The sequence below is a fragment of the Rissa tridactyla genome, chromosome 2 (assembly GCF_028500815.1).
Source record: "Rissa tridactyla isolate bRisTri1 chromosome 2, bRisTri1.patW.cur.20221130, whole genome shotgun sequence".
NCBI classification, from domain to species: domain Eukaryota; kingdom Metazoa; phylum Chordata; class Aves; order Charadriiformes; family Laridae; genus Rissa; species Rissa tridactyla.
Genome location: NC_071467.1, coordinates 97961680 through 97971636, shown reverse-complemented (window position 1 = coordinate 97971636; position 9957 = coordinate 97961680).

The window sequence follows — 9957 nt, the reverse complement described above, 5'->3', positions numbered from 1 at the left end:
TACAAGACAAATGTCACGGCCAGTGCCAAAAAAAAAAAAACCACCCCAAAACCAACCAAAACCAATAAACCCAACTCCATGGGCAGATTGAAGGCAAGGGGCAACAACTAAGATCCTAAGGGAAACATGGATTGCACAAGCCCAGTGCAAACATGGGCTTTGCCCTCTGCAGAGTCTTTCAGCACCTTCTGTGAATGGAGTAAGAACAGCCTGTAGTGGTTAGGGGATTTTTTTGTTTGGTGGTTTTTAAAAACAATTGCACTGTGTGCCTCAGTTTACCTGTCTATAAATGCGAATGAATGGGTTCAAGTGTTGTCTTGTGTGAGAGGCAAGGAAATTGGCAATATTTACACCTTGTTGCTTACTTGGAGTGGAAAGGAACTTTTTACCCCAGTTGTCCTTCAGGGGAGAGAACAGGAGGCTTGAACTGGTGGACATTAACATTAAGGGAAAAAGGCCCTGCTGACAAGAGAAACTGGATTAATAAGAATTGGTAAGTAGAAAAATACAGGAGTCTCTGCAAATGCTGGGGTCTAGACCAAGCACCTGTAACACAAATGTGTGACAGCTTCTACCCACTCCCTTTTGCTATTTTCATCCCATCTGAATTCCAGCTCTGCCAATTCACTCTCACATCTGTTCTCAGACTTGGTATTAACACTGATTTAATCACATTCCTTCCATGTACTGAGCTGGAAATGTAGGGTTACGTACAAGCCAGGAGAAATTAACCCCTTCCCTTTGTTAGCACCAGCTAGCATGCCTCTCTTGCGATGTGGCTGCTGGCGTTCAGGTGAGCAGCCAAGCTCATGGGGCTGCCTCAGCTCCCTGAATGGAGCGTGTGTTGAGCACAACATTACTGCTGAAATAACCTTGGGGTCCGTACTGAGCACAAGAGGTCTGGATGGCCAGCAGCATCTGCAGCTATGTGAACAGGAACACAGACAGCAGATCAAGTAGATCCCCCTCCTCAGCACTCCTTAGACCACACCTAAATACCTTGTCCAGGTCTGGGCCCCCAAAACTGTCCCCAAGGCAGTCAGGGCTGGGGTGCTTGCCCTGTGGGGAGAGATGAGGGACTGGAGTTTGTTCTGCCTGGAGAAGACATGGGTTTGGGGACACCTGAAAGCATTCCCCCCCAGTACCTATGAGGAAGTTAGTCTTTAATGGTAAGTTCAGTTGTTCTCCAGGTACCCAGCCCCTGAGCTGCAAGACAGGGACAAGAAGCAGAGTAAAGCCCCCATAATCCAAGGGGAAATGGTTAGCGACTTGCTATGCCACTTAGACACACACAAGTCTACGGAGCTGGATCTGATCCATCCAAGGGTACTGAGGGAGCTGGTGGAAGTGCTCACCAAGCCACTTTCCATCATTTGTCATCAATCCTGGCTAACTCGGGAGGTCCCAGTTGACTGGAGGTTAGCAAATGTGATGCCCATCTACAAGAAGGGCCAGAAGTAGGATCCAGAGAACTACAGGCCTGTCACTGTGACCTCAGTGCTGGGGAAGGTTATGGAGCAGATCATCTTGAGCACCATCACATGGCATGTACAGGACAACCAGGTGATCAGGTCCAGTCAGCATAGGTTTATGAAAGGCAGGTCCTGCTTAACTCTCTCCTGATCTCCTTCTATGACAAGGTGACCCACTTAATGGATGAAGGAAAGGCTCTGGATCTTGTCTACCTAGACTTTAGTAAAACCTTTGATGCTGTTTCCCACAGCATTCTCCTGGAGAAACTGGCTGATCATGGCTTGGATGGATGTATGCTTCTCCGGGTGAAAAACTGGCTGGATGGCCAAGCCCAAAAAGTTGTGGTGAATGGACTTAAATCCAGTTGGCAGCCACATACAAGTGGTTTTCCTCAGGGCTCAGTATTGGGGCCTATTCTCTTTAATATCTTTATCAACTATCTGGATGAGAGAATCGAGTGCACTCTCAGTAAGTTTGCAGACGACACCAAGTTGGGTGGGAGCATTGATCTGCTTGAGGGAAGGAAGGCTCTACAGGGGGATCTGGACAGACTAGATCAATGGGCTGAGGCCAATTGTATGAGGTTCAGCAAGACCAAGTGCTGGATCCTGCAGTTTGGTCACAACACCACCATGCAATGCTACAGGCTTGGGGAAGAATGGCTGGAAAACTGCCCGTTGAAAAAGGACCTGGGGGTCTTGGTCGACAGCCGTCTGAATATGAGCCACTAGTGTGCCCAGGTAGCCAAGAAGGCCAAGAGCATCCTGGCTTGTATCAGAAATAGTGGGATGAGCTGGACTAGGGAAGTAATTATCCCCCTGTACTCGTCCCTGGTGAGGCAGCACCTCAAATATTGTGTTCAGTTTTGGGCCTCTCACTATAGGAGGAACATTGAGGCTCTGGAGTGCATCCAAAGAAGGGCAATGAAGCTGGTGAAGGGTCTAGAGAACAAATCTTATGAGGAGTGGCTGAGGGAACTGTGAGAAAAGGAGGCTGAGGGGAGACCTTATGGCTCTCTACAACTACCTGAAAGGAGGTTGTAGCAAGGTGGATGTCGGTCCCTTCTCCCAAGTCACGAGCGACAGGATGAGAGGAAATGGCCTCAAGTTGCACCAGGGGAGGTTTAGATTGGATATTAGGAAAAATTTCTTCACTGAAAGGGTTATCAAGCACTGGAACAGGCTGCCCAGGGAATTGGTTGAGTCACCATCCCTGGAGGTATTTAAAAGATGTATAGATGTGTTGCTTAGGGACATGGTTTAGTGGTGGCCTTAGCAGTGTTAGGTTAACGGTTGGACTTGGTGATCTTAAAGGTCTTTTCCAACCTAGACAATTCTATTGATTCTATGATTATAAGTTACCAAGAAGACAGAGCCAGGCTCTTCACAGTGATGCATGGTGGGAAGATGAAAGGCAATGAGCATAAGTCAAAACAAGAGTAGTTCAGTCACGAATATAATTTTCCCTGTGAGGAGAGCCAAGTAGTGGAACAGGTTGTTCACAGAGGCTGTGGAGTCTCCATCCTTGAACATTTTCAAGACCTAACTGGACAAAGCCCTAAGTAACCTGGTCTGATCCCATAGCTCACCCTGCTTTGAGCAGGAAGTTGGACTAGAGACCCCCTGAGGTCCCTTCCTACCTCAGTTATCCTATGAATCTACACTGTTCATGGTCAGAGAACAATTATTTATGACTATTCTTCAAGATACCCATCACAGTATTTATGAATCACTCCAAGACATCTGCCTTCTGCCAGTAATGACCAAAGGTATCTCACACAAAATTTGTAGACTACAGTATGAAAAGTAGTTGTGGAATAGAAGAAAAACAAGCAATGGACACTTTGTGCCTCAAAAATGGGTAACTAGTCCTTGGCCATTGGTTAAAGGCTAATAAAAACGCAGGTCAAAAATGCAGTATTTTTTAGAACAAACTTGATTTTTTTAACTTCACCTCTTCACTCAAGGACAAATGTGCAAGGATATGTGGGGCACTGTCAGACACCCTTCTCTGTGTTCTGGCTTTTCTCAATATGAAATATTTCTGCTGGTGGCCCTTGCAGAAATTCATAGTCTCCAACACATCTTGCACCTAAATTTTGGAAGTGCTCGTAATACATGACATTTAATAAAGGCAGTTTTTCTCTGCAACCCATCCCTGGATCTCAGAACTATATGACAGCAATGGGCGAGTGACTGCACACACACACACACACACACACACACTGGGTCGTGGAGCCAAGCACATGGTCTCATTGTTTTCTAGTCTGTGCAGCACTCAGACATACTGGGTTTATATGTAGATTAAAAAAAAAAAAAAAAAAATCCTAACCTGTGGCACAACATGGCAAAAGAGCCAGCCTTCTATTTACAAGGCAAAGATACATTTCTCACACTGGGATGCTCTACACGGGCTTGCTGCCTCATGGGGCAGTTTAGCAGGTGGGCCACTGCTGATGGAGCTGGAGCCAAATCACTCTTGTGGCTGGGGAAGACAGCTCACGCTTCTCCATACTGTCTCATGCAGCCCACATCCTTGGGCTTGCAACTGGGTCCTTAAATTGCTAAAAATTGTGATCCCAGATCAGACGCTAGGCTGCAAGACACTGGTCTTGAGGATATGTCCTTCAACCAAGCCCCTCTAGACCCTCATTGCGCAGGACCTAAGTTACTCAGGAACTGCCTAACTTTCTAGGGATAGCAGTAGGAAAGTTACATTAAGTACTGTGAAGTGCCCCTATATTATGGTAAGTGCCCAGGATAAATAGATGATCTGCATGGGACTTTTTGGAGGCTGCCTGGCACCCAAGCAGAAGTGAGAGATTTGCAGGCTATAGTAGCGCTTCTGCTAAGTGCATGGAGCAGTATCTACACACAAATCAGATTGCCGGGCCCTCTGCCCTACTTACTATACAAATACAGTCAAGTGGATTAAGATCCAGGCAATTGTGACTGGCTCACTATGCTCTACTTAAAAGAAGGACTGGTTGTAGTGCTTCTTCCCCTGGAGAAACAAAAAAGAACCCCCCACCACCCCTACCCCCACCCCCCCCCCGCTCCCCAACTCACCCAACATCACCAAAAAAAGACAAGCAGCAGTCCTCCAACATTTACTACAGTTCCTAAACAACAGAATTTGGCAAAGTTTGCCATGACCCTAGAATAAGAGATTCTCCCCTCAGTTCATGCTTCCTGTCGCCTAAGCAGGTGTCAGATCTCCTGGGTTTGTCTTCTCACGGCTTCTTTCCATTTCACTCCATCTTAACAGCTGTAAATGTCTCTGGTAAATTGTGCTAGTACATTTCCATTAACATTAGCAAAAGAAAAAAAAAGCCAACTCTGCTGACAACAACCGTCGGTGTATGAAGATTAATCTTTATATAGCACGCAGAACACGGATCTGTTCTACGTCTTTCAGTACAGCCCGTACTTTGTTTCTACTCCTTCTCAACAATTGTTTTCATGCAAAAAAAGAAAAAAATGAAAATAAAAATCACTGTATTTTAGCATTAATATGTTCACACTGCTATTCTCACAGGCTTCACAATTCATGCTGTAGCTGGCAAACTACTTCTCTTTCTGCTAGCAGCACAGGAGACAAGTGGTGTTACTCACCCCAGATTCCTAGGAAGGACAAAATACAGCTTTCTTCTACTTTGCAGAAATTGTCTCAAGCCTAACTTATTTACAGGTCATAGCATAGAAAGAGTTAAAGCTTTTGCCATATTAAACAACTACACACAACTGAACGCACGGGAGGCCTACCCTGACATAAACATGATGGCATGGCAAGCCTTAAAAGTTTGTGTATGGTAAATTAGGGCTTTGAAAAACATCTCAGTTGGGAGCAATTTTGGAAGATTTTGAAACATGAATTACTGACTCTCCTTCTCCTCCCCCCTCCAAAGCAGTCTTTGAGGATTGGCCACTTTGGAGAAAAAAAAGGATAAAATAAAGCATCAACACTTGACATACTCGATCCATCCATAAACGTAAACATGCCTGAACTGCAGTTGGATTTTTCTTTTACTAAAGAGCATGTGGAAGCAATTACCTGAATGTAAATGTGATAAAGAATGGATGAAATGCAAACCAAATGATGCCTTATTACTTAATATAAAGAGACTGTTCCGCGAGATCAAAGTTGTGCAGCACAAAATGTAATGGGCTTCACTGGAGAGACAGGCTTCAGAGATTTGTTTAAAACATGGCTGCATTCTGATGAAATGCTAAGTAGACAAAATTGGGGTAAGTTTAAAGAGTTTCCCAGATCCTGACCTATGATCTTCAATAACATCTTTTCTCTCCTCCCACCTTCTCCCGCTCTGTGCCTTTCCCATGTGCTGCAAGGGTGGCAAGGAGAAAGTTCCCTGGCTTCTTCGTGGCCAGGCACGAGAACTACTCTGTCCCAAGGTGTGAAAGGAGCGTTGCCACTGGCACCCGCTGTGGACACCAGAAAGGGCAAGATCTCCTCAGTACGTTTGCATGACACCCCTTGTGCTGGAGCTTCTGCGCTCCCCAGCCATCGCTCCGTGACCAGTTTCTACCTCAGCACACATTTGTCCTTTGAGTCACTAAAATCAGGAAAGGCAGCAAGATAATTTCTCCCAGGAACAAAAAAAAAAAAAAAAAGAAGAGGAGGAGAAACCTCTAGAGTCATTGCCAAATGTTTTCCTACCAGGGGCCATTTAATAAAATACAATTCCCACCAGGAGCCTGCTTTCTCCTCCACCCCCTTCTCCAGTGTTAGTTTTACTTCTCTATCACTTTTTAGTGATTTATATTTTTTAAGAAACTGCGTGCAACGGGCACGGAGAAGGTGTGCTGGGAAAATGAGGTGGTGGTTTCTGCAAAACTCCACAACAACATCATCTGAACTTGTCCTCTTGGCCTTGTCTTCCCTCCCATGTCCTCCTTGCTCGGGAGCTGCTGCTTATTGCTTTTGTCCAGCTGTGGTTTCTGATCATGGAGATTGGGCCCTCATCTTTATCAGAAGTCTGTAGAGTATCTAGTGCAATGATTGATAGTGCTGGGTCCCACCAAAACGTAAATCAATGAGCAATAAAGTTAAGTATCCAAGGCACGCGTAGAGAAAGTGACCTGACATTGGACTGTAAGCATTAATTAAAAAAAAAAAAAAAAGCACACTTAAGTAGGAACGTCGGGTCTTGCGTTATTGAAAGGATTAAAAAATAATGCAAATTAAAAAGAGCATGCACAGAATTAATGCTGTCTCCCCAAGCATTAGCTCTTTAAAAGAAATAATATATGTTAAACTCCCAAAGAGACTATTTTCTTTTGTTTTTCAATTACATGCAATAACGGGGAGCACTTTGTGAAGGAGTCTGATGCTTATGTCTCAAATAAAACCCAGGATACCATACCTCGTTCATGCTTATTTAACAAGCCCATAAAGAAAAAAAAACCCGCAACACATAAAAAATTATGGTTGAATCAGACGTTTTCTCTTCTCATCGGTGAAGAATTGTTAAGTATTGTTATTGAAAACTCATTGTTATGCACTATTTTTTCAGTGGCCAGAGCGCTCAAAGCAGCTTAGGGAGCAAATATAAAACACACTTGCCACCTCAGAGAACACAGAGTTTGCAGTGGCTTTGATCATGCAAACACTAATTCTTTCATTTTTGAGGGATTATTCCCAGGAATAAATATTAAAATGACACTAAGCATTTGCACTATCAGATCCTAATTAGATGTGAACATGACATTGCAAGACAAAAGAAAGATGGAAAAATGTGGTGACTGAGTACAGCACACCTGGGTGAGCTGTGTGCCCAACCTAATCCTCTGGCAGCTTTTCTGCTTTTCCTCCTCCTCTCCGGTTTGCTTGGAGGCGGAAACCAGAGAGAGCCAGGAGCAACGAGATGGGGGCTGGGGTCAGGGTTAAATTGGCAGCAATGACAGTGCAAATCAGGGTAACAGCAACGTGGCAGAAACAACCGTCACCCGAGAGATTCCCTTCCTTACAGCAGTAATTCAGCTTGCAAACATGACCTTACGTTTAGAACTGTTTAATCATTCCTTTCCATCATTATTTGTACCCCCCCAACAAAATTTGCCTCCGAAGCAGACCAATGAAGGGTTTGAGGCTGCTCCTGTGCTAACAGCCAAGCAACTCGTCATTCGCTGCAAAGGTAACAGGTTCAGGCCAACATCTCCCACTCGAGACCAACACCGGGTTGGCAGCTCCTCGTTAGCTCATTAGCTTCATTACCTGTGGGTAATGGTCAAGTCAGAATAATTTGCTGTTATGCGGGTCGTATGCTTTGGAGCTCATTTTGTGCCCTGCAGAGCATCGGCAGTCCATCATTTCACTGATTGCTTTAGTAGGTTTTAAAAATAAATCCTACTACACAAGCTCCCTCTGAGAGACGTGCCTTGTTCCAAACACGCTGTGTGATCACTCTTGTACTGGCGTGGCCCGGTCTCTTCCTCGCTATGGAGACATATAAAAGTGGATCGTTGTCCCTGAGGATGTTTTTAAATTTTATTTTGGCATTTCCTTTAAGCTTTTTGGTTTTTTTTCTGAGTTACGACTTGGGCTGTGGGGTTTTTGTTACTCTTCCAGGATTGAGAGAACAGTGATTTTAGCGGCAAGGTAAGGTATTAGCTGGGTGTATGGACTTCAGTTTAGGATGCTGGCTACAAGCTTGGAGGATTTGTCCTAGTGGATACTGTAGGGCAGGACACACCTGTTGTTACACAAGCCCAAATAAACAGAGCCAGTTTCGTTATGCCTTTCCCCTTAAATTCTCAATGATGTAAATGTGCCTTCCTGTGGGATTAATTCACAGCTTCAAATCCATAATGTTGGAGCTGCTCCACACATGCAGCACCGAGTAACTGCCTTGACTTCACACAGAAGTAAATGTGAGCAGAACCTGGTCCCAACTTCTGAATTTCTTAATAAAATAAGGGTTTTAATTAGGAAGATGAGAAAATGAAAAGCTCCTGATGGCAGGAGCTGAAAGACCCTACATCTGCAAAACGAACGAGGCAATCCTGAATACATTCATTTTAGCTGCCCGAATTCATCAACCCAAGAGAGAGATTCCGTCGTCTCCTGGCTCACATTAGTTGGAAATCCCAGTGCCTGCTGTGCCCTCTGCAGACTGAGGGTGCTTCAAGCACTGGAAGAACGGTGCAGGTGGCCTTGCTGACACCCGTCTTTAATGACTGCACCAGGATCTGAGAAGGTGCTGTCTGGGATGTGTGTGGATGATAGGGGGGCCAGGGCTGGGCACTGCTCAGGAGACAGGCTCTGGAGCCTCTGCTTCCTAGCTAAATAAAAAGCAGCAGGTTGCTGAGGCAGCTAGAGGAGGTGCTCCCTTATCCTCTGACACGAGATGCTTTTTTCTGCTCTTGGAACAACTCCTGTGCCTGGCAACTGCTGTCAAGTCAAACATTAGACCCATTTCTGCAACCAACCACTTGTTAATCCCACATGTGTCATGGGGAGCTGCAGTATCTGTCCTCCACAACCGTGGAAATGCAGTTGTATTGTGGAGAGGCAATCTTGAGTCACTTGGAAATTCACCGTTTCATTTCCTTTTAAAAGCATTTTCGGGATTTTATTTATTTATTTATTTATTTATTTATTTATGCGTGATGAGAGCTTTCTTTAAAATAAAATAAAATAAAACAGATTTATCTCCAAGGAGATGTGGGAAGCAGTTTTGGGGAAAACTGATGTTGAAAAGTAGTCTCAGCTAACAAGGCTGCGATGGCACAGGGGCCGTCTCGACGTGCGCGGGGTGCCCAGGGGTTGCCTCATGCTCCAGAATGGCTCCAGGTATCCTTTCGGGCCACTTCACTCTTCTTATCCTCTTTTTATGGCCTCATCACTGCTTCAGAAAGCAAACTTCGCCCTCTTTTAAACCTGACCTGTGCTGCCTAATTGTGGGAGGACGTAGCCCGGTGTCTGCAACATCCCAGCCACTTCCATGAGGAATTGGATTTGTCAGTCTCTGGGCTGTGGTCTTATAATGTGCTATATTATTAAGTTTCTTTGCCTTAAGTTGCCAGCTAATGGAATAACCTCTTTGTCTTTATTAGAAAGAGTCCCCAGCTTTATTAAGTTACATAATTTACAACCAATAGCGTAATCAATAAACATTAACAAACACGTAACCTTAGACAAACCTCACATATTGATTTCTTTAAACATTCTCACAAAGCCTACCTTTGGCCAAAAAAAAAGCATTCAGTCCCAGTGGCAACCCCAAAAAACACTTAATGCGTTAAGGTGTGGGCGCTGGAGGACAAATTGAATTGGCTCCCTTGGAAATAAAGCTGGCTTTTAGCCGGTCTCTGTGGATCCGCCTCAGAAAGGTTATTTTTTGCATTTTGGAAGGAGGCTTAGATTTTCTGTTTTGTGCCTCATCTTTACCAGGAAAATACAGCGCATTGCAAAGTACAGTAGTTACCCACACAATTAAAAGTGAACGTAAATACTCTCTTAGCA